The sequence below is a fragment of the Lepidochelys kempii genome, chromosome 2, assembly GCF_965140265.1.
Source record: "Lepidochelys kempii isolate rLepKem1 chromosome 2, rLepKem1.hap2, whole genome shotgun sequence".
NCBI classification, from domain to species: Eukaryota; Metazoa; Chordata; order Testudines; family Cheloniidae; genus Lepidochelys; species Lepidochelys kempii.
This window is the reverse complement of record NC_133257.1, coordinates 112,157,862-112,177,377: the sequence shown is the minus strand read 5'-3', so window position 1 is coordinate 112,177,377 and position 19,516 is coordinate 112,157,862. Positions and strand designations below refer to the sequence as shown.

Genomic DNA, 19,516 nt, shown 5'->3' with positions numbered 1-19,516 from the left:
GAATGTCCTTTCTGAAAGTCAAACAACGCAGGAAGCGCCTTCCTAATTATTTACAATTTTACCTTTTCATATGCGCTTATAGAAGCAGCATAGATAATGGGTTAATTTTAAAATGTCATTTATCTTCACTCATTGTGGATGACTTTGTGCAGTTCACTTGTGTCTCCAACACTCGTGGATTAATGTATCATCCTCCAATTTGAGAAAATAAAAGCAAAACAGCTCTAACCTGGTATGCTGGCTGTATTTAGCAGTACTGGGTAACAATGAGAACTCCTCAGCCAACTCTGTTGGCTTGAAGGGAGACCAGGAACAAAACATGTTTATGGATGCAGTCACAATGAGCCCAACAGAAACCGACTAGACTAATCCTGTTCTGTATGATCAGCTCAGTATTTCATACCAGATGGATGTTATCCATAATGTGTTTTAGGTTTTACTACTGTACTTGAATTTGAAATAAATTACTACATAGGCTCCGTTCTGACTCTACCACAGACTGTTGGTGACAGTGGCACTTTCATTTATATTTATGGAAGAACAAAAGTAAATATATAAGACCAAGAGAGAGTCAAACACATGAAAATCAAGAGAACAAAAATGGGAAACCCTAGAACAGCAGTTCAGAACCAAACAAGCAGAGTGCAGAGAAATGATTTCAGACAAGCCACACTAGCAACAGTACAGTCACAAAATTAGAAAAGCCACAATTTCTTGTCAATCCAACCAAATTTTAAGTCTTAGTTATGCAGGGACAATTCCCCCGCCCCCCAGGTCTGTTCATTTGTCTTTTAAGGGATGTCATCCGCACCTGTGATTTTGATGTGAGTGGGATCTCATCTCTGTTGATTTGTTCAACACCCTGCATGTAGAACACTGCAGCTGCTGCTGGTGATCCTAGTGCTAATTTGTCTGCATCTTAACAGTGGAAATGTTTTCATAAATGAAACGGGCTGTGTAAGAAGGCAAACCTAGACTAATTGGAGCATTCTTTAGAGTCCTTTATTATACTTGAGATGTTTTCGAAAGGTTGTAAGGTCATTGCAGTCCAGTTAGTGTTTTAGGTGCATTGTGTCCGACTGTTAACTGAGTAGGAAGTTGTGTGTTCTGGGCAGGCAACAGGACCTGGGTGGTATGTTTGAGTCGCAGGTCATGTAATCCACTAGGTTCTTGTTATTAAGTTTAGACTATCAAACAGTTGCAGTCATTTAGGACTATCTGTAAGATTCTTTGGTGTGTGGAAAGGTTCCCAATTTTGTTGTGGCATTCTTGGGTAAATTAGTGGTGCAGATCTCCCTGTGCAAGGCTGCTGGTAATGCTGTATTACAGTGGGACCTTCTCAGTATTCTGATGGCAGGACTCTCAACCTGTGAGTCATGAACAGGTTCAGGAATATCACATCCTCCTTTCTTTTCTTCATGGGGTGGGGAGGTTTACGAAACATTTTTATTTTGTAACATGGGATTTCCGTGCTGAGATGCCCTGTCCTGACACATTCCTTTCACTTGTACTGATGTTCTGTGATAATTCCCTTCCAGGGATTACACCTGGAATCTAAGAACCCAGGTCAGGAGAAGATTTATAGCTACTTCTGCCTGACATGATTTCAGCATGGTTCTGCTGGCTAGCATAAGTGGGGGCATAATTAAGTTTCATCTGTTAAAAACAAAAGATTTTTGAGAGTGTACATTTTTTTAAATAATGCGTGAAACAAGATCATACTCCCACCAACCCAGTATTGCTGTGATACTGTTAGGTAGAAGAACATGTACAACTAGTTAGAAACTAGAACTGGGTGAGACACTGTTTTTCTTCTCCTGAAAGAATTTTTGAAATTTTGAACATTTTTCCCATCCCAAATAGGGATCAAAAGTTGAATTCTTGAAAAATGTTGTGAACTAAAAATTCAGGAAGAAAATCTGATCGGGTCAATCAAAAAGTTTTGTTTTGGTAATTTCAAAACTTTTCATTTCAATTTTGTCCTTTTTTTTAAAAAAAAAAAGTAGTCTTTGCTGCTATAAATTAACTTAAATTTGTAACTAAAATGTCATTCTGAACTGAAAAATTGAATTCTTTTATTTTGCAATACTTAAATGGGACACTTGGGTAATTTCAAAAAAATTTCAGGATTTTTTCAAAATGGGAAATTCATCTTAACCAATCCTTTCCCACAAATAGTTTCAGCTTTGACTGATTGGCATTTTCTGATGGACAAACGTTTTGTTGAAAAATTCCCAACCAGCTTTATTAGAAACTGGTTGCCCTAAGCCAGTATCAATGCTAGAGTAAATAGGACCTGAGAGAGCAGGGCTTATTTCAGTTTTAGCTTCTGTTTTCTAAAGCAAAATTGTTTCTGTGTCTTTCCACCTCAGTAGCTTTCTCAACGGTAATTGGCGGTTTGGTAGTTTTATTCGTCCTTTGTGTGTGTTTTAATGGTTGTTCCATATCTGTTCTAGTATGCATCTGTGTTCGAAACAAATTAAATACCATCCATTGCAGTAGTTATCTCTTGGCTCTAAGAAAACATAACATTTCATACGTAAACACAAGAAGTGGAACAGAAAAAAAAGAGGGAAGGAACAATATTACTTTCCAGAATCAGAGCTGAAAGGCCACAAATCAAAACCCCCACAAAAAACTAGAGACCAAAATCAGAGAAGGGAGACAGAAGAGAGCACTCAAAAAATTAGTGTCTCCAGGGACAAAGTAGGTGAGGTAATATCTTTTATTAGACCATCTTCTGTTGATGAGAGAGACAAGCTTTCAACCTACACAGAGCTCTCCAGACACAGTTGTCAGTCGGTCCAGTGTTGTTTTTATTCTGCAATTTCCAATTGAGCACAAATAAAATTAATTCCAAAGAACTCCTTACCCGTACCACAGACATGCAGATATGTATGACACATTTCTGGTGATGATATCCACATGTTAACTTGTGGAACTATGGGGTACATTGCATTTATCACACATTTGGTCCAGAACTGGTGCGGAGCACAGGGCTTATATATATATAGGCTGGTCTGGCCTTCAGCAGATTTCCCCTGATCTGCTATGTTTGGGGTGGACTCCATGGTCTTTTCTGCAGAGAGGCAACCTCACCAACAGGATGATATAGGGGGATTTTCGCAAAGGAATCCTTACAGAGATTTCTTCCCTGTGGGTTCTAGCATGTCAGTGGATCTGTGTTAGTACCTCTTGTAGGGAAAATGGTGCTTAAACTTCAAATAGACAATGCACAAAGTTCCTGAGTATTCTAATCCCACCATAGGATAACTTCCCCTGTCCTTAATTGGGTTAGTGATCATGAAAAGTGTTTAATTGACAGCACTGGAAACTGAAATCCTCACTTTATTCAGATACAGACACAGCATGGTCAGTTATAGTACAAGCTTCTCACCAGGCCTTGCTTCCATCCTGGTCTGGAAGGAACAATTCAAAACCCTGTCTGAAGTGGCCAATGAAATGTGTTGGCAAACTGTGTTTTAAACATGTCTGTCCCTATGAAAGGACTAATTCAGTCTCCCTGACCAGAGTGGGCAGGGACTACCTAGCGTATAGCAAGGTTTTGTACATAGAGGATACATAGCGATGTGATGTGGCATATCGATTTTTTTTTTTTTTTGGTCTGAGTCCGGGATAGCTGTATTACTTATGAGTGCCAGTACAACCTTTAAACTAGACCATGCCATCATGTATTTTGTTAATGACAAAGATGAAAAGAAGAGCTGTTATAGAAATGCATCAGATAGTTCCTGCATAACACAATATCATAACTTTAAATGTTTGTTATCTCACAATCTGTTAAGGTTACAAATAAATCCCTGGAAAGGGCAATTCCTGGTTTATAGTGTATTGTATTCCATTGGCTCAGCTTCATTAACTTAATCAGGTATTCATTCATTCATTCATTCATTCAAAAAAGAAAATTACACTAACCCTGGCAGATAGCCAGTGCCACGTATGTAAGGAGTGCACTAACATCAGCGACATCAACCTGAGGCTAGGAGATGAAGGCGGGTAACTGAACATTTGTCACTCTTTGATATGAATTTAGTTTTGCATGGGGCTTTTGCACACATACCTTTGTCACAGCCTACTGCCAGTACCGAGAGCCTAGGGGCTACTGTGTGAGCAGCTGCTGGCTGAGGAGATGGAGGAATGGGGAGCAACCCCTCAAGTCAATGCAGCCAGCAAGCAGCAGGGAGTAGTGCTTCCCACTCTCGCAGTGCAAGACCAGAAGAGTGGACTAATTAATTGTCAATTATGGCAGGGCCAGAATATTTGTTCATTCGTTTTGCTGGGAGTCTCTCTTTGACATGCCACACATGTGGTACAGTTAAAATAAAGGCTGTAAACAACACAAAAGAGCAGGGGAAAGGAAGGTAATAACACAAGCAGTGTTAAAAGGATTTGGTAATAAAACTCCCTGTCTGATCCTTGTATCTGTTAACAAGCAAGAGACTTCTACAGGTCTGCAGTGCTCAAGCATCAAACAAGAATCCTTTTTATCGCACAGTCCTTGCACTTTCTTTACATAGTCCTTGCATGTAAGTCTGCAAAGGACATTATTCCTCCCCTGCAGCTGTCAGACAGAAAAGCCGGTTCACGAATATTCTCAAACAGAAAACCTGCATGAGCTTTACGTACCCATGCTCACTGATGAAAGCAATAATGAAACAGGTCTAATAATGGAATATTTTAGCTGCTACAGACTGCACAACAACCACTCCTAAGGAACACGATGACTACTAATGCAATCTGATTTTGTTTAAAAAAAAAAAAAGGACTAAAGGACTAAAAAAAAGGACTTTAAACAGGACTAAAGAATGTTTTGCTTGAAAGCCACATGTTTCACTCCCCTTAGTTCTTAGGAATATGCATGCTTAAGCACATTTAATACCAGGCAAGTCTCTGAAAATTCTAGTTCTCAGAAATTTCCCTCCCATGCAGACTGACTCCGCAGTTAAAGCTCATTTCAATTATTCAAACACTTGGAGCTAGTCTACACTAGAAGCGCTGTAAATTCCAATACACTATAAACCTCCCATTTCTAGCTGTGATGAGTCATGAGACACCAGACCTTAAACCTACCACTGACCTAGGGCTAAACATAATCTATCCTGCACCTCAGCGTCATTTTGTGGGAGAAAGAATGACCCATTTTTCTTCCAGGTTATGTCTTTATAAAAAGTTGCAAGCGTTTGAAGCTGCTGAGGGATCTGGAATGTTACATTAGTGATTATAGTGCAGGCGAGGTGGCCAGAAATGTACAATAAATGCCATTTATCATTTTGCACTGCAGCTTAGCCTGTAGATATTGACATCATCAATATTTATTCTTTACACTGTACATGCAAAAAGAAAAGGAGGACTTGTGGCACCTTAAAGACTAACCAATTTATTTGAGCATAAGCTTTCGTGAGCTACAGCTTACTTCATCGGATGCACCTGATGAAGTGAGCTGTAGCTCACGAAAGCTTATGCTCAAATAAATTGGTTAGTCTCTAAGGTGCTACAAGTCCTCCTTTTCTTTTTGCGGATACAGACTAACACGGCTGCTACTCTGAAACCTGTATATGCAGTGCTTTGTGGTGTATAGTATAAGTAGATATAATGGGCTGGTTATACAGTTTATGTGCTTCAGCGTGTGCTTGAGACATGAGTCTGCTTCTCCAACAGGAATATTAGTTTTCCTTTCAGGGATTAAGGTAAATCCCAAGAGTGATGACAACGGAGAGGAGTGGGGCTTTCAAAAATGGAGAGAGGAAAATGGACTTGACACTTTGGAGGAGCACACTGGCAGATGGAAGCACAGTTAGACATACAGATCTCATTTCAGAATCTTGAAATATTGCATTCTCGTTCTTTCGCATTTAATCATTAAACCTTCCACTCCTTTAGCGATTCTTTATCGAGGAGAGGTGAAGTGAGTCAGAAAAAGATCCAGAATTGTACAAATCCTATCCCTATCACTTATCTGAACCAAATCAAAGCCTCTACTAAAGTTCAATTTGATTGGAATACAAAATTAAAAAGAGACACAAGGTGGGTGAGGTAATGTCTTTTATTGGACCAACTTCTGTCCAATAAAAGGTATTTCCTCACTCATCTTGTCTCTCTCATATCCTCGGAATAATATGGCTACAACAACACTGCATAAAAAATCAGATACATTTATATGCTTCTTCCCCTCTCTTATCCCCCTTCCCAATGGCTTTTTCTTTCTACCTCAATCCTTTTCCTGAGGACCCTCTTTAAAAATAGTACAGCCTGCCACTGTGTCACAAAGGTACCCCGCAATGGGTTCCCACTTGCCGCTCTGTGTATTCTGAGGCCTTTCACAGAAGAGGAAAGTGTCACAGAGAATGGAATCTCAGTGGTAAAAGGGGCTAATAAAAAAATCAGAGCAACTAATATAAGAGAGTATTATCCTTATTCTAAAGAATGGAAGGGTGGCTGACTGACTGAGCAAGAGGAACAAAGATCAGATTAGTAATACAGGGAAAAATTGGGGCAGAGGATGGAGTCAGGATTGTCTGTTGGGAAGAGAAGTCACTTGGAGATGCAGGTTGGGAAGGAAGGTCAGGTGGGTAAGTATATGGAAGAGCTCTCTTCCATCGGCATAGGCTAGAGCGTCTTCACCAGACGTGCCACAGCAGCGCAGCTGCAGCGCTTCTAGTGTAGACTAGCTCCAAGTGTTTGAATAATTGAAATGAGCTTTAACTGCGGAGTCAGTCTGCATGGGAGGGAAATTTCTGAGAACTAGAATTTTCAGAGACTTGCCTGGTATTAAATGTGCTTAAGCATGCATATTCCTAAGAACTAAGGGGAGTGAAACATGTGGCTTTCAAGCAAAACATTCTTTAGTCCTGTTTAAAGTCCTTTTTTTTTAGTCCTTTAGTCCTTTTTTTTTTTTTAAACAAAATCAGATTGCATTAGTAGTCATCGTGTTCCTTAGGAGTGGTTGTTGTGCAGTCTGTAGCAGCTAAAATATTCCATTATTAGACCTGTTTCATTATTGCTTTCATCAGTGAGCATGGGTACGTAAAGCTCATGCAGGTTTTCTGTTTGAGAATATTCGTGAACCGGCTTTTCTGTCTGACAGCTGCAGGGGAGGAATAATGTCCTTTGCAGACTTACATGCAAGGACTATGTAAAGAAAGTGCAAGGACTGTGCGATAAAAAGGATTCTTGTTTGATGCTTGAGCACTGCAGACCTGTAGAAGTCTCTTGCTTGTTAACAGATACAAGGATCAGACAGGGAGTTTTATTACCAAATCCTTTTAACACTTCTTGTGTTATTACCTTCCTTTCCCCTGCTCTTTTGTGTTGTTTACAGCCTTTATTTTAACTGTACCACATGTGTGGCATGTCAAAGAGAGACTCCCAGCAAAACGAATGAACAAATATTCTGGCCCTGCCATAATTGACAATTAATTAGTCCACTCTTCTGGTCTTGCACTGCGAGAGTGGGAAGCACTACTCCCTGCTGCTTGCTGGCTGCATTGACTTGAGGGGTTGCTCCCCATTCCTCCATCTCCTCAGCCAGCAGCTGCTCACACAGTAGCCCCTAGGCTCTCGGTACTGGCAGTAGGCTGTGACAAAGGTATGTGTGCAAAAGCCCCATGCAAAACTAAATTCATATCAAAGAGTGACAAATGTTCAGTTACCCGCCTTCATCTCCTAGCCTCAGGTTGATGTCGCTGATGTTAGTGCACTCCTTACATACGTGGCACTGGCTATCTGCCAGGGTTAGTGTAATTTTCTTTTTTGAATGAATGAATGAATGAATGAATACCTGATTAAGTTAATGAAGCTGAGCCAATGGTGGGAGGGAGTGACTTGGCTGCTGAGTGCTCTAGGAGATCTGGCAGTGCATTAGACTTGCATAACACTTTACAGCTCCATGCTGCGCTCCATATGAGCCACAGGAGAGAGCTGCAATAATTACTCAGCTTTTCGATTGAAAACAGCTGCAGGTAGCTAGGCATCCCTTTGTCCATTTCACTGGTGTTTGCGAGCGCCTTGTCTTAGTGCCTTGGATTCAAGTGGCAGACGGGTAAGATACTCTCCCAGATGTGGTCACAGCAGTGAGAAAGCAAGCTTACCACTTACGCAGTTTTACAAAGGGCCCAGTCAGTTTTCCAGGCTGTGATTTGCTGGTTCGTTTGCTCAGTGCGACATATCTATTTTTTAATTTAAAAAAGCCCACTCGCCGGGGTGTGTGGTTTTTTTGTTTGTTTGTTTGTTTTAGTTTTTTTGTAGAAAAAAGTCTTTATCTTTACTGGATTTCTATGATTTTTCTATCTTCACTGGTCTGGGTAGAACAAAAGTTTTTCATTTTTAAGAGAAACTGCTTCCAATTCCCCCAGAATGTTTTGATTGGATTTCATATACATTCACTCTGGTAGTCCTGGCTGGTATGTATTTTTAGTGGTGTAGTTAAAAGCAGATTCCTGGCACTGCATGTTCATTTGTAAATGTCCTTCATTTGAGAGGGACTCCGATGATTTGTAATCCTGGTTGGTATGTTTTACTTAATTGCAAGTGCAGTCTGTGACTGTGTAGGGTGCTGCATTATCATAAACCCACATTATTGCATTTTGTTTTAATTGATTCTCATATCTTCTATTCAGAGAGAACAGTAGGGGGGCAATTTCACCCTAGCTGTGTTGGCAAATAGTACACTAATGATGAATTTGGCCCGTCGTATCTGCCTGTAATACTGGCCGTGAAAGGGGGAAGCTCCCTGCAAAGTATGAGTCAGGAATAGCTAGCTGATCGTTTTATCTGAGAGGGCGGGTAGCAGAGCCAGCCTGAGCTTTTTAGGGAGGGCCTGCTAAACAGTTTTTTAGTCAAACACACACACACACCTCAGAACATAACTGACTCCTGTGATCACACCACTATGCAGAAGGCCAGGATTTGGGGAGGGTTAGTGAGATGTTTCTTTAGGGCACACCCAACCTTAACTGACTCATTCAATAAAAAGGGTGGGCGGGGGAAACTTCAGTTCACCACCAACCTCCTATGAGACAAGTTGAGCCCAGCTGCATGTACTGGGGTCTGTGCAGAGTTGCCTGCATTTAAACTTTTTGTCAGTAACAACTGTCAGGGGGCCTGATTCAGCAGAGCACTTTAGCGCACACTTAAATTGAAGCACCTAAGTAGTGATTACGTCGGTGTGCTTCAGTCTAAGCATGCACTTAAGTGCTTTGCTGAATCAGGGACATTCGACCCCCATCACTGGGGAGTTTTGTGTGCATTTTGGTAAATCGTTAGCACTCATGTAGCCCTGGACAATGTTAACTAAATAAGGCCTAATTCACTAATTCTTTCCTTACACCAAGGTAAGTGAGATTGCTCGATGACAGCCTATTGTTCATTAATGAAAATGGAAGGAGGGATTTCAAGGACATAAAGGGCAGGTAGGAGCTCATCTCCTTTTGAAAGTCATTGGCATCTAACTTTTACTCCTTTTGCCTTTGAAAACCCCCCCTCAGACAATACCTCCAGGCTACTCACTTCCCAGCTTATTCAGAAAAGCACATTCTACTTTTGAACAACATCTGCTGTTATGTATAAACTGGCAGCCCCAAATTGGTTGCTTTATGCAACGAGCTAGTGTCCGGATGTTCAGAGATGCCAAATGCCCACAATTCCTATTGATACCGATTGGAGTTGTGGGTGCTCATCTCCTCTGAGAATCAGGCCAGACATTTTTAAAGCTTGTTGTGTCATATGTGCATGGGCTTTAAAAAGGGAGACACATTAATGAGCATGTTCTTACATTGCACATGTAATGAGACTCACATGACATATGTAAAAGACATGTATATGTACGTGCATATAGGGATGGCAGTTTCTGCATCTTGTCAAGATGGATGGAGCATGGGTGCTGCTACGGTTTGTCACCCATGTGAAATTTTCAATGAAAAATTGTGTAGGCAGCTCCCATTCTAGCTGGGTATGTTTTATTTAAATGAAAAGCATCAACAAAGTCATTTCTGCTATTATACATGTTTATAAATGAACTCTAGTCACTCATTTAAGCTGCTAAAATGCCCCAGGAGGGTTGGTTTAGAAGCATAGGAGTAGGGGATTTGTCATGGCAGATCAGACCATTGGTCCATCAAGTCTGGATCCTGCCTTTGGCAATGTCCAGTACCAGATGCTTTAAAGGAATGTTTCCAAACCACCCCCACCCCCACACACACACTATATCTGTCCAATCGTGCAATACTAGAGATGGGCTAAATAATTCCTTACTGACCTATATGACAATCAGTTTACACCCTGAAGTCTGAGATTTGCTTATGCATGGGAACAGAAGGAAGGCAGCCCTTAAAACATCTGAAAGTAAGTTCCCCCTGAGGGCACATTAATACATGGGGTGCTCTCTGCTGAAAAGTGTGCTGGAATGAACAGTAGAACGAACTCAGACATTGACAGTGCCTCAGGCCCCAGTGCATTGCAGTCACTAATCTCCAGGACAGAAGGGATTCCCCATGGCCCTTTATGGCAGCTTTTGCTTGTGTTCCATATTATGAGACAAATTCACGAAAGGCATAAATGGGTGCAATTCCATTGTAGTCCGTTGTAAATTCTGTGTGTGCAATGGTGCTGCACAACAAATCCATCTGTTAGGGGTTGCTTATTATAATCCTTCACGAGTGGTTATCCTACACTTATCATTTAGCATAACCACACATGTCGTTTGTGCGAGGCTGTTTTAGGTTGTATTATTGATGTGTCTCATCATAGGACTCCCAGCTCTGAAGTTCAGCCTCTGCCTACGCCCCTGGACACTCATCATCTCAGCATAAGGGGCTGTAGGAAGACAGGAACTTTTCCTTTTTGTATTTCATGGAGGAACAAGGTTTTACACCTGCATGAGCCTGATTTTCTGTTGCGTTGCATCCTGTGTAGCTATTCCCAGTTGGGCAAAGTGGGTGTAAAAGGCTACCATCCTGTCCTGGAAGGACTTACATGCATTTTGCATAGTGGAGAATCAGGCCCATTTGGGGCCAACCTTGCTCACACTCAAGTTATTTAGGATTTCATGATTAAATTCAGTGGAAACAAAAGCAAGGTTTTTTGGGTCTCTGTAACGTCTGAAAAATCAAAACCACAAGAACTGTGCTTTAAATGTGATAAAATGGTGAAAAAATTCGCAGCAGATTTAGTTAAAAGAGCATTGGCTTATAACTCACAATGAGCCAGAACTAAGATTCTAGATCCAAACACTCTAAGTTGTATCCAAAATGTATAGCTCTGGTCTTCTCAATTAATCGCGCTGTTAAACAATAATAGAATGCCATTTATTTAAATATTGTGGATGATTTTTACATTTTCAAATATACTGATTTCAATTACAACACAGAATACAAAGTGTACAGTGCTCACTTTATATTTTTTATTACAAATATTTGCACCGTAAAAAACAAGAGAAATAGTATTTTTCAATTCACCTAATACAAATACTGTAGTACAATCTCTATCATGAAAGTTGAACTTACAAATGTAGAATTGTATACAAAAAAAACCCTGGGTTCAAAAATAAAACAATGTAAAACTTTAGAGCCTACAAGTCCAATCAGTCCTACTCCTTGTTCAGCCAATCGCTTAGACAAACAAGTTTGTTTACATTTGCAGAAAATTCTGCCTGCTTCTTGTTTACAATGTCACCTGAAAGTGAGAACAGGTGTTTGCAAGGCACTGTTGTAGCCGGTGTCACAAGATATTTACATGCCAGATGCGCTAAAGATTCATATGTCCCTTGATGCTTCAACCACCATTCCAGAGGATATGGGTCCATGATGAAGGCGGGTTCTGCTCGATAGTGATCCAAAGTAGTGCAGCATGTTCACTTTCATCATCTGAGTCAGATTCTACCAGCAGAAGGCTGATTTTCTTTTTTGGTGGTTTGGGTTCTGTAGTTTCCGCATCAGGGTGTTGCTCTTTTTAAGACTTCTGAAAGCATGTCTTCCACACCTCATCCCTCTCAGATTTTGGAAGGCACTTCAGATTCTTAAATCTTGGGTCAAGTGCTGTAGCTATCTTTAGAAATTTCACATTGGTATCTTCTTTGCGTTTTGTCAAATTTGCAGTGAAAGTGTTCTTAAAATGAACATGTGCTGGATCATCATCCAAAACTGCTATAACTGCTGTTTATCCGAGAATGCAGGTAAAACAGAGCAGGAGACATACAATTCTCATCAGTCACAAATTTAATTAATGCATTATATTTTTAACGAGCATCATCAGCATGGAATATCTTGCAACACCAACTACAACAGTGCCATGTGAACACCTGTTCTCACTTTCTGGTGATGTAATTAAGAAGTGGGCAGCATTATCTCCTGTAAATGTAAACAAACTTGTTTCTCTGAGTGGTTGGCTGAACAAGAAATAGGACTGAATGGACTTGTAGGCTCTAAAGTTTTACATTGTTTTGTTTTTGAGTGCAGTTATGTGACAAAAAAACCTGATAGAGATTGCACTTCAGTACTTGTATGAGGTGAACTGAAAAATACTATTTTTTGTTTATCATTTTTCCAGTGCAAATATTTGTAATCAAAAATATAAAGTACACTGTACACTTTGTATTTGAGTTGTAATTGAAATCAATATATTTGAAAATGCAGAAGAACATCCAAAAATATTTAATAAATTTCAAATGATTTCTATTATTGCTTAACAGCGCAATTAATCACTCGCGGTTAATTTTTTTTAGTTAATCACGTGAGTTAACTGCGATTAATGGTCACCCCTAATTTAAAGCTATAGATGCTTATCCTAGGAGAATTAGTGGATGTACAGTATCTGTTTCTCTATTTGCTAGGTGGATTCCAATACAGTGGAAAGCCATATGTGTAGTTATCCAGTTCTTTGGGTTTACAGTAGTTCCTAGAGGTTGTGGTATGCAGTTCACATACTCCTAGTTAGACCCAGTTTGTACCCCAAAAAGCGTACATTGAGGCCTTTACTAACTGATGAATAGTGCTGCTTCATTCTCCACAGGATTGGAGAGCCTTGGAGTCCGTACCCCCTTGCTTGGATGAGGCCTCCTTTCTTATCAGTGTTGCCCACTCTCACAGTTTTATCCCAAGTCTTGCAATATTTTGAGTTGTTTTTTTTAATGCCCCAGCTCCTGGACTCAGAAGTTTACATGGGAATCTCAGCTTTCATTTAAAAGAAAAAGTAAGTTTCTAGCCCTCAAAGCAGGAGCATGAGAACCCTAAAGGTTCAAACACAGGAAGGCTAATAAAAAGACCTAAAATGTATAATTTAAAAAAAAAATCTCATGAGTTTTAAGCCAATCTCGTGTTTTTTGTAGGGGCTTGATTCCATGACTTTTGAATGCCTGGGATTGGCAGTACTGTGGAATTTGCAGGGAATTTCTGGGGACTCCAGTGAGGATGGTGCCTGTGAAGTGGAGGGGGAGACATTACTGCAGCCCTTAGTCTGCAGCAGTTGCTGTGGAGTGGCTCTGTAGCTTTGGAAGGGCATGGCTACACTAGAGTTTACAGTCCTAAGGTTGCGTTGATGCAACTGCACCGCTGTAAGCTCTCTAATGTAGCTGCTCTACGCCAGTGAGAGAGAGCTCTCCTGTTGGCTTAACTACTCCAGCCCCCTGAGCAGCAGAAGGGGTGATTTATTCACCCCAGCTAGCAACATAAATTATTCCGACATAAGCTATAGTGTAGACATAGCTGGAGAGAACACAATCCCTTCACAACTTGCTTACTCGGCCTGTGTGCAGAGAACAAGCTTTGCTCCAAAGTAACTCAGTGCAAAACATTCCAGAAAGGAAGTTTTAACATTTGTTAAGGGCTTTGACATGAGAAATGTGAGAGTAAGGACTCAGAGAATGTACGGCTAAGAATCCATGCTAATAATATTTGAAAATGGCAGTATAAAATTACAGTGCAATAGACATGTGGCTGCATGTCTAAATCTATGCACAGATAGGTGTGTTCTTCTGTTGCTGCCTTCAAAACTCATTGCATGATTATTCATAACTCTGTGGGGGGGAAGGAGGGAGCATCTTTTCCTTGTGCACAGAGGTACAGGGTTATGTGATAATGCCCAAGTAAAATGACTTGGGAAATCTGCAAACTTTTGAAAGTTAAATCCACCTCTAAATTAATCATAATGCAGCAAGTTAATAATAGCACAGTGAGTAACTGTCACTCTTGTGCAGCTCACCAACATCCATCATATGAGATAATTAAGTCTACATAACTAAAGTAATTGTAGTAGAACATTGCCACAGGATAAATATGCCCTGCTTAGAAAATAAAGATCTCACCTTCATCTCAACAAATTCAGCACGTAGGTAACAGGAGCAGACAGTTATCCTGTGACAGTGTTCTCTTGCATTAACATTGTTTTCTAAATAATCTTTCTGTGACACACATTTATAAATGTCATAAAATAAGTGAATGACTCAGCTGGAAAACATGGCAGTCCAGTGTTGTGAATATACTGCCACTCACTCCCTTTGGAGATTGCGTTCCCTAAATCATCAGCTAATCACAACTCTGACCCCATACATGCGCACGTGTACACACACAGACACACACACACACATCATAAAATATTGATGCATCATTGAGCTATTGGATAGCTCACATCCAATGCTCTCCTGCTTCAAGTTGGCTTATATCAGTTGCTTTTTATATGGAGCACAGGATATCTGATCTGATGGGGAGGGTACTTGTTGCTCACTCAGCAAAAATGGTATCAATTTGCTATGGTGGATTCTCAAAAGTGTACTAAGTGTCAACACCACAGTGGACAATTTCATGCAGAGACAAGTGTTGATCAGGAATCTTTTAGTTCTGGGAAAAGATTTTCAAATTTTGTCAGCATTTTTTTATGTTTCTTGTTAATGGATCGCTGCAGCTGGCCCTCCTGGGAAATCTGCCAGAGAACTGTGAAATTGGTAGGATTGAACCATAAACTTAAGTCGCTGTTGTTGGTCGGCACTAAGCTACACATGGCAAAGCTAATGAAATCTGTGCCAGTTACAACTATGAATATGTAGCTGGCAGATGTTAGTGTGTAGAGTTTGGTGAAAGCTGGCGTATAGATCTGAGAATCAGAACGTAGCTGCAGAGTTGTCCGCAACTTGGCCATCTTCTGATCTACACAAGCCCAAACCTGCAGGATGCTGAGCTTCTGAGGTGTGTGGCTGACTTGTCTCTTCTCCTGTTGACTTCAATGGGAGTTGAGCGTGCTCGCTACTTTGCAGGCTCAAGCCTTGCTTGTCTAATAGGTGTTCTGGACAACATTGATGGGGTGTGCAGTTAATTCGGCAGGGCTGTATACAGCATACCATGACAAAGTTGTGCCACACTTTGATTCAAGGGTCTGTCTTTTCAATGCATGGTTTGATTATTAAGTGGGATCAAATTGAATTGCTCTGCACTTGTCTGACAGAACATGGTGACTGGCAGCAGGCAGTGCATTGTGTATTGACTTGCTTGGTGAGTGAAACCGCCAGTCGTGGCTTGTGTGGGAAAATGCAGTACTAAAAACTGGTAATAACGTGTATTACCAGGATGGGGTCTCCAGGGCCTTTCCTCTCTCGTAGGCTGTTGTGAATACATCTTAGGTTGATGACTGAAAGTTGTTCTCCTTTGATGACTGTTCTGTGGCCGATGTGAAAATGAGCTTGTGGCCTCAGTCCTATTTCTAGTGCATAAGATTGGTACTACCTGATACCCTCGTTAGCAGTCTCAGCAGAAAGACTAGGACATGGGGCCACGTTTGTAAAGGCAATTAGATACCTAAAGATTCAGTTAGGAGCACAGTGGGATTTTCAAAAGTGCCACAGGGCCTAATTCCTAGTGGGAGTTGCAGATCCCACTAGACATGTATCTACATCCTTAATCACCTAAATGCCTTAAAAAATCTGGCTCACGGAGTCTGAACTCCCCTCCGGCCCACAGAGGTGGTTTTTTATGTCAGGGATAAAGCATATTGTCAAGGCATTAAGGGAAGCTTGTATTGCTATTACGGCCCTTGGTGGACCTACTATATCGATATAGAAAGGATTTCGGTTTCCATAAATATCAGTCAGGCTCTTTTCATGAGCTTTACATTCATTAGAAAAATAACTATGCAAATACCATTCTGGTAGGTAGATGTGTTGAGGCCTTTGTGGAAACAGATTACAATTTAGCATGAAAGTGCATATTCTGAGCCCTACTGAACAATCCATTTGGGACCCGCACAGACCTAGATGGGGACTCCTCCAACTTGAGCCTTTCCAGGAATTTGATTGTGGGCAGGCCGCCAGCCAGCACTGGCTACCCAGACACTTCAGCAATGTTCCATGTGCACTAGCTGCCAGGGATATCAAAGTCCAGCTGTTCTTGCCAATCTCCTCTGTCCCCTTTACCTCCTCAGCCTTACACACACACACAGTAATGATCATCCAGTGTTTATTGCTGTTTTACACGTCCTTCAAATTCTGATTGAAAACTCTCAAGCTCAATGAGAAAAGGAAATCTAGGAGTCGGGAATGACTTACGATCCAGAAAAGTAAACATGTAAATAATAAATGTTAAACAAAGCCATACCTAGGGGTGCAAGCAGGATGGAAATGTGACTCTAGGATAACAAGTGAAGAAGGAATTAACTTCATCCTCTACCTCATCCCTTTGGGCGGTCCTTTTGCCCTCTTCACTTTGCCCAAACAGGCCCCGTTCTATCCTTGTGGTTGTGATTGAAATTATACTTAAAATATTAGGCCAAAGCTTACAACTCCATTGGAAACACCTAAGTAAAAGAGGGCTGATTTTTGATTCAGTGGGTGCCTACCATTTCTGAGGATCCTGTCGCTTGTCTATATGATAAGAGTTAGAAGTAGCCAGGTTTGAGAATTTTGGCCAATATTTACATTTCACTTGGAATCTCCTTTCTATTAATATTTTGTTCTTTCCCTCTGTTAGCTTGTTTGTCCTCCATTCTCCAGAACCTGGACATTATGGGAAGCCCTTTTGTTGCCACTGATTAAGAGCAGAATTGTATGAAATATTTGCAAAAAAACCAAAACGAAACCACGCAACCATTTAAAATTCGTCAGGTTTCAGATCTTATTACAAAGTCAACACTAGGTTGATCACAAAAGGTTTGGTAAGACTCCAGGTGACCTTTTAAATGACGTAGGACTCATTTATGTTTTTCCCCTCATCATCAGAAATCCATCATTTTGCAGAAATTCAATGCAAAAGCTGTTGATAATTGGCTGTTTACAAATAAAGGGGCTGTTGATTCTTGCCTGTCTTTATTTAGCTAAAATTCCTACTGAGTCACAGTAGTAATAGATTTCCCTGGCTCACTGGCAAGTCCTTGTAGCTGGGCGTATCAGCTTGTATTGTGCGTGGAACTGTGTCTGAAAAGGCGCTCTCAAGAAATTATTTTTTTAAGCTTTGCATATTCTTTAATATAGTCACTTAAAAGCCATTTTTTCTCCTTCAAATGTTGTCCCTTTCTTCCTAACATCATCATCATCATAAATAATACTTGGTGAGTATTTAAAGAGCTTTCAAGAATTAACAAAGCCTCTCAGGACTGTTGTACTATACCTGTTTTACACATGGACAAATTGAGAGAGAGAATTTTTAAGTGAGTCATCCACAATCTGGCAGCAAATCAGTGTCAGCGCTCAGGTTGGAATAAAACCCAGGAGGCCTGACTTCCATCCGCTGCTGTAAGCACTGGAGACCACGCTGTCCCTCGCAGCAGTATTTTTGCCTGGGTTTGGCAGAGAACTGAAGCTAATATAGCTGCTTTTGTTCAAGAACTCTGAAACCTACAAATAACTTGTCCACCTGCCAATGTCATCTTAGTTCTACCTAGCAGTAATTATTGCTATAAAAACAGCAATGGAGAAGCACAACAATTAGTATTTATGTAGGGGCTATGCAACTAATGCTGGTGGTTGTTTATTTTCGATTTTAAAATTTTCAGAAATGGAATAATCAACTTGAAAAGGAGACTGCCCTGGACCATAGCATACTTTAAAATTTCCCCCATAAGATTCTAATATCTTGAAGGCACCTCAAATTTGGGCACATAAATCCACATGATGGCCTTAAAGCGAGATTTAATCTCAGTCTGCAATGTCTCCAAAATATTATGCAAGAGTTGTACAGCAGGTTTATTGTTCTATGCTTTGTACTAGACCCAAAGCAATGAAGGTAGGGGATATAAAAGGAATATTATTTGCTGTGAGATAAGAAAACTATTACTCATATGTAGTGGTCACATTTAATGTCTGTTACATCATCAGTTTCCACTAAGCGATGCTCTGACTTGTGTGTGTGTCTGTCTCTCTCTCTCTCTCTCTCTCTCTCTCTCTCTCGTAAGAAATTATGTTCTGAGTGTGAGGAATAAGATTTCTGAACGCCCACCCTTGCATATCTTTAAAAAAACAATTTAGCAGTACAGATGCCAAACAATGGCTGGAAGGGCATGAGAAGAGTTTTATTTTCTGTAAAGTTTTAATTATAAAACAAGGCAAGCAGGAGTTCATGATATCTGGGAGAAAATACTGTGACTATATAAAAAAAAAAAAAAGTCGGGATTGACATTATTGACTGGTGTGACATTATTTTCTTTAGAGAGACAAGGTGGGTGAGGTAATATCTTTTATTGGACCAACTTCTGTTTGTGAGAGAAACAAGCTTTCGAGCCACACAGAGCTGCTCTTCCTCAGGTCTGGGGAAGAAACATCAAGCCTCAAAGCTAGGGGTGGGACAGATTGTTTAGCATAAGTAGTTAGCACAGATAGTACAGGACCAGTCAAGGCAGAGTGACCCGTTAACACCTCTGCAGTCACCTGACAAAAAGGGGGGTTAGGGGGATACAGATTGTTGTAATAAGCCATAAATCCAGTGTCTCTGTTCAGTCCATGATTTTTAGTGTCTAGCAGAGTAATGAATTATTGAGTATTTTCTTTAGCAGGTAATGAAAGAATTAGAGACACTTTGTTCCCTATATCAAGGATGGCAAAAATAGTCTTCTAGCTAGAGCAGAGGGAAGAGATGACATTTTGCTTAAACCCTATATAAAATTATGAGCCTTTGGGTTCCTGTTATCTCTGCTCTTAAGATGGGCGCAAATTAGAACCCCACACCCTGCAATTTTGGTAAATTCAGATTGGCATCCAAGTTTGCTGGTGGCCTACATTCTCTCTTAACAGGAAGGGACAGACTCGTACATCTCTGAACTCTGGGAACATTCAGACCCAAATTCTGATCTGAACTTTGGTGCTCTGCTTCTTGGCTATGAAATCCTCAACTCGAGCTGTGGCTCCTAGGAGGAATATTTAATCTGCTTCTTGTTAGAGAGCAATTCCCATTGACTTTGTCCCTGCACTAGTGGAAATCTGTTTGTTACATACAGCAGCTGTGCCTCATAGTTCATTGGTTGCTAGGAAACAAGGGAATATGATCCAGTAGGAACTAAGTCTAGGGTCATCATCCTGGTTTATAGTTTT

General features: G+C 40.6%; 1 protein-coding gene across 15 annotated transcripts in view; it reads left to right on the top strand.

Annotated features, from left to right (window-relative positions):
- ATXN1 (ataxin 1) overlaps positions 1-19,516 on the top strand; it is a 279,929-nt gene that overhangs the window by 233,218 nt on the left and 27,195 nt on the right. The window lies entirely within an intron of this gene.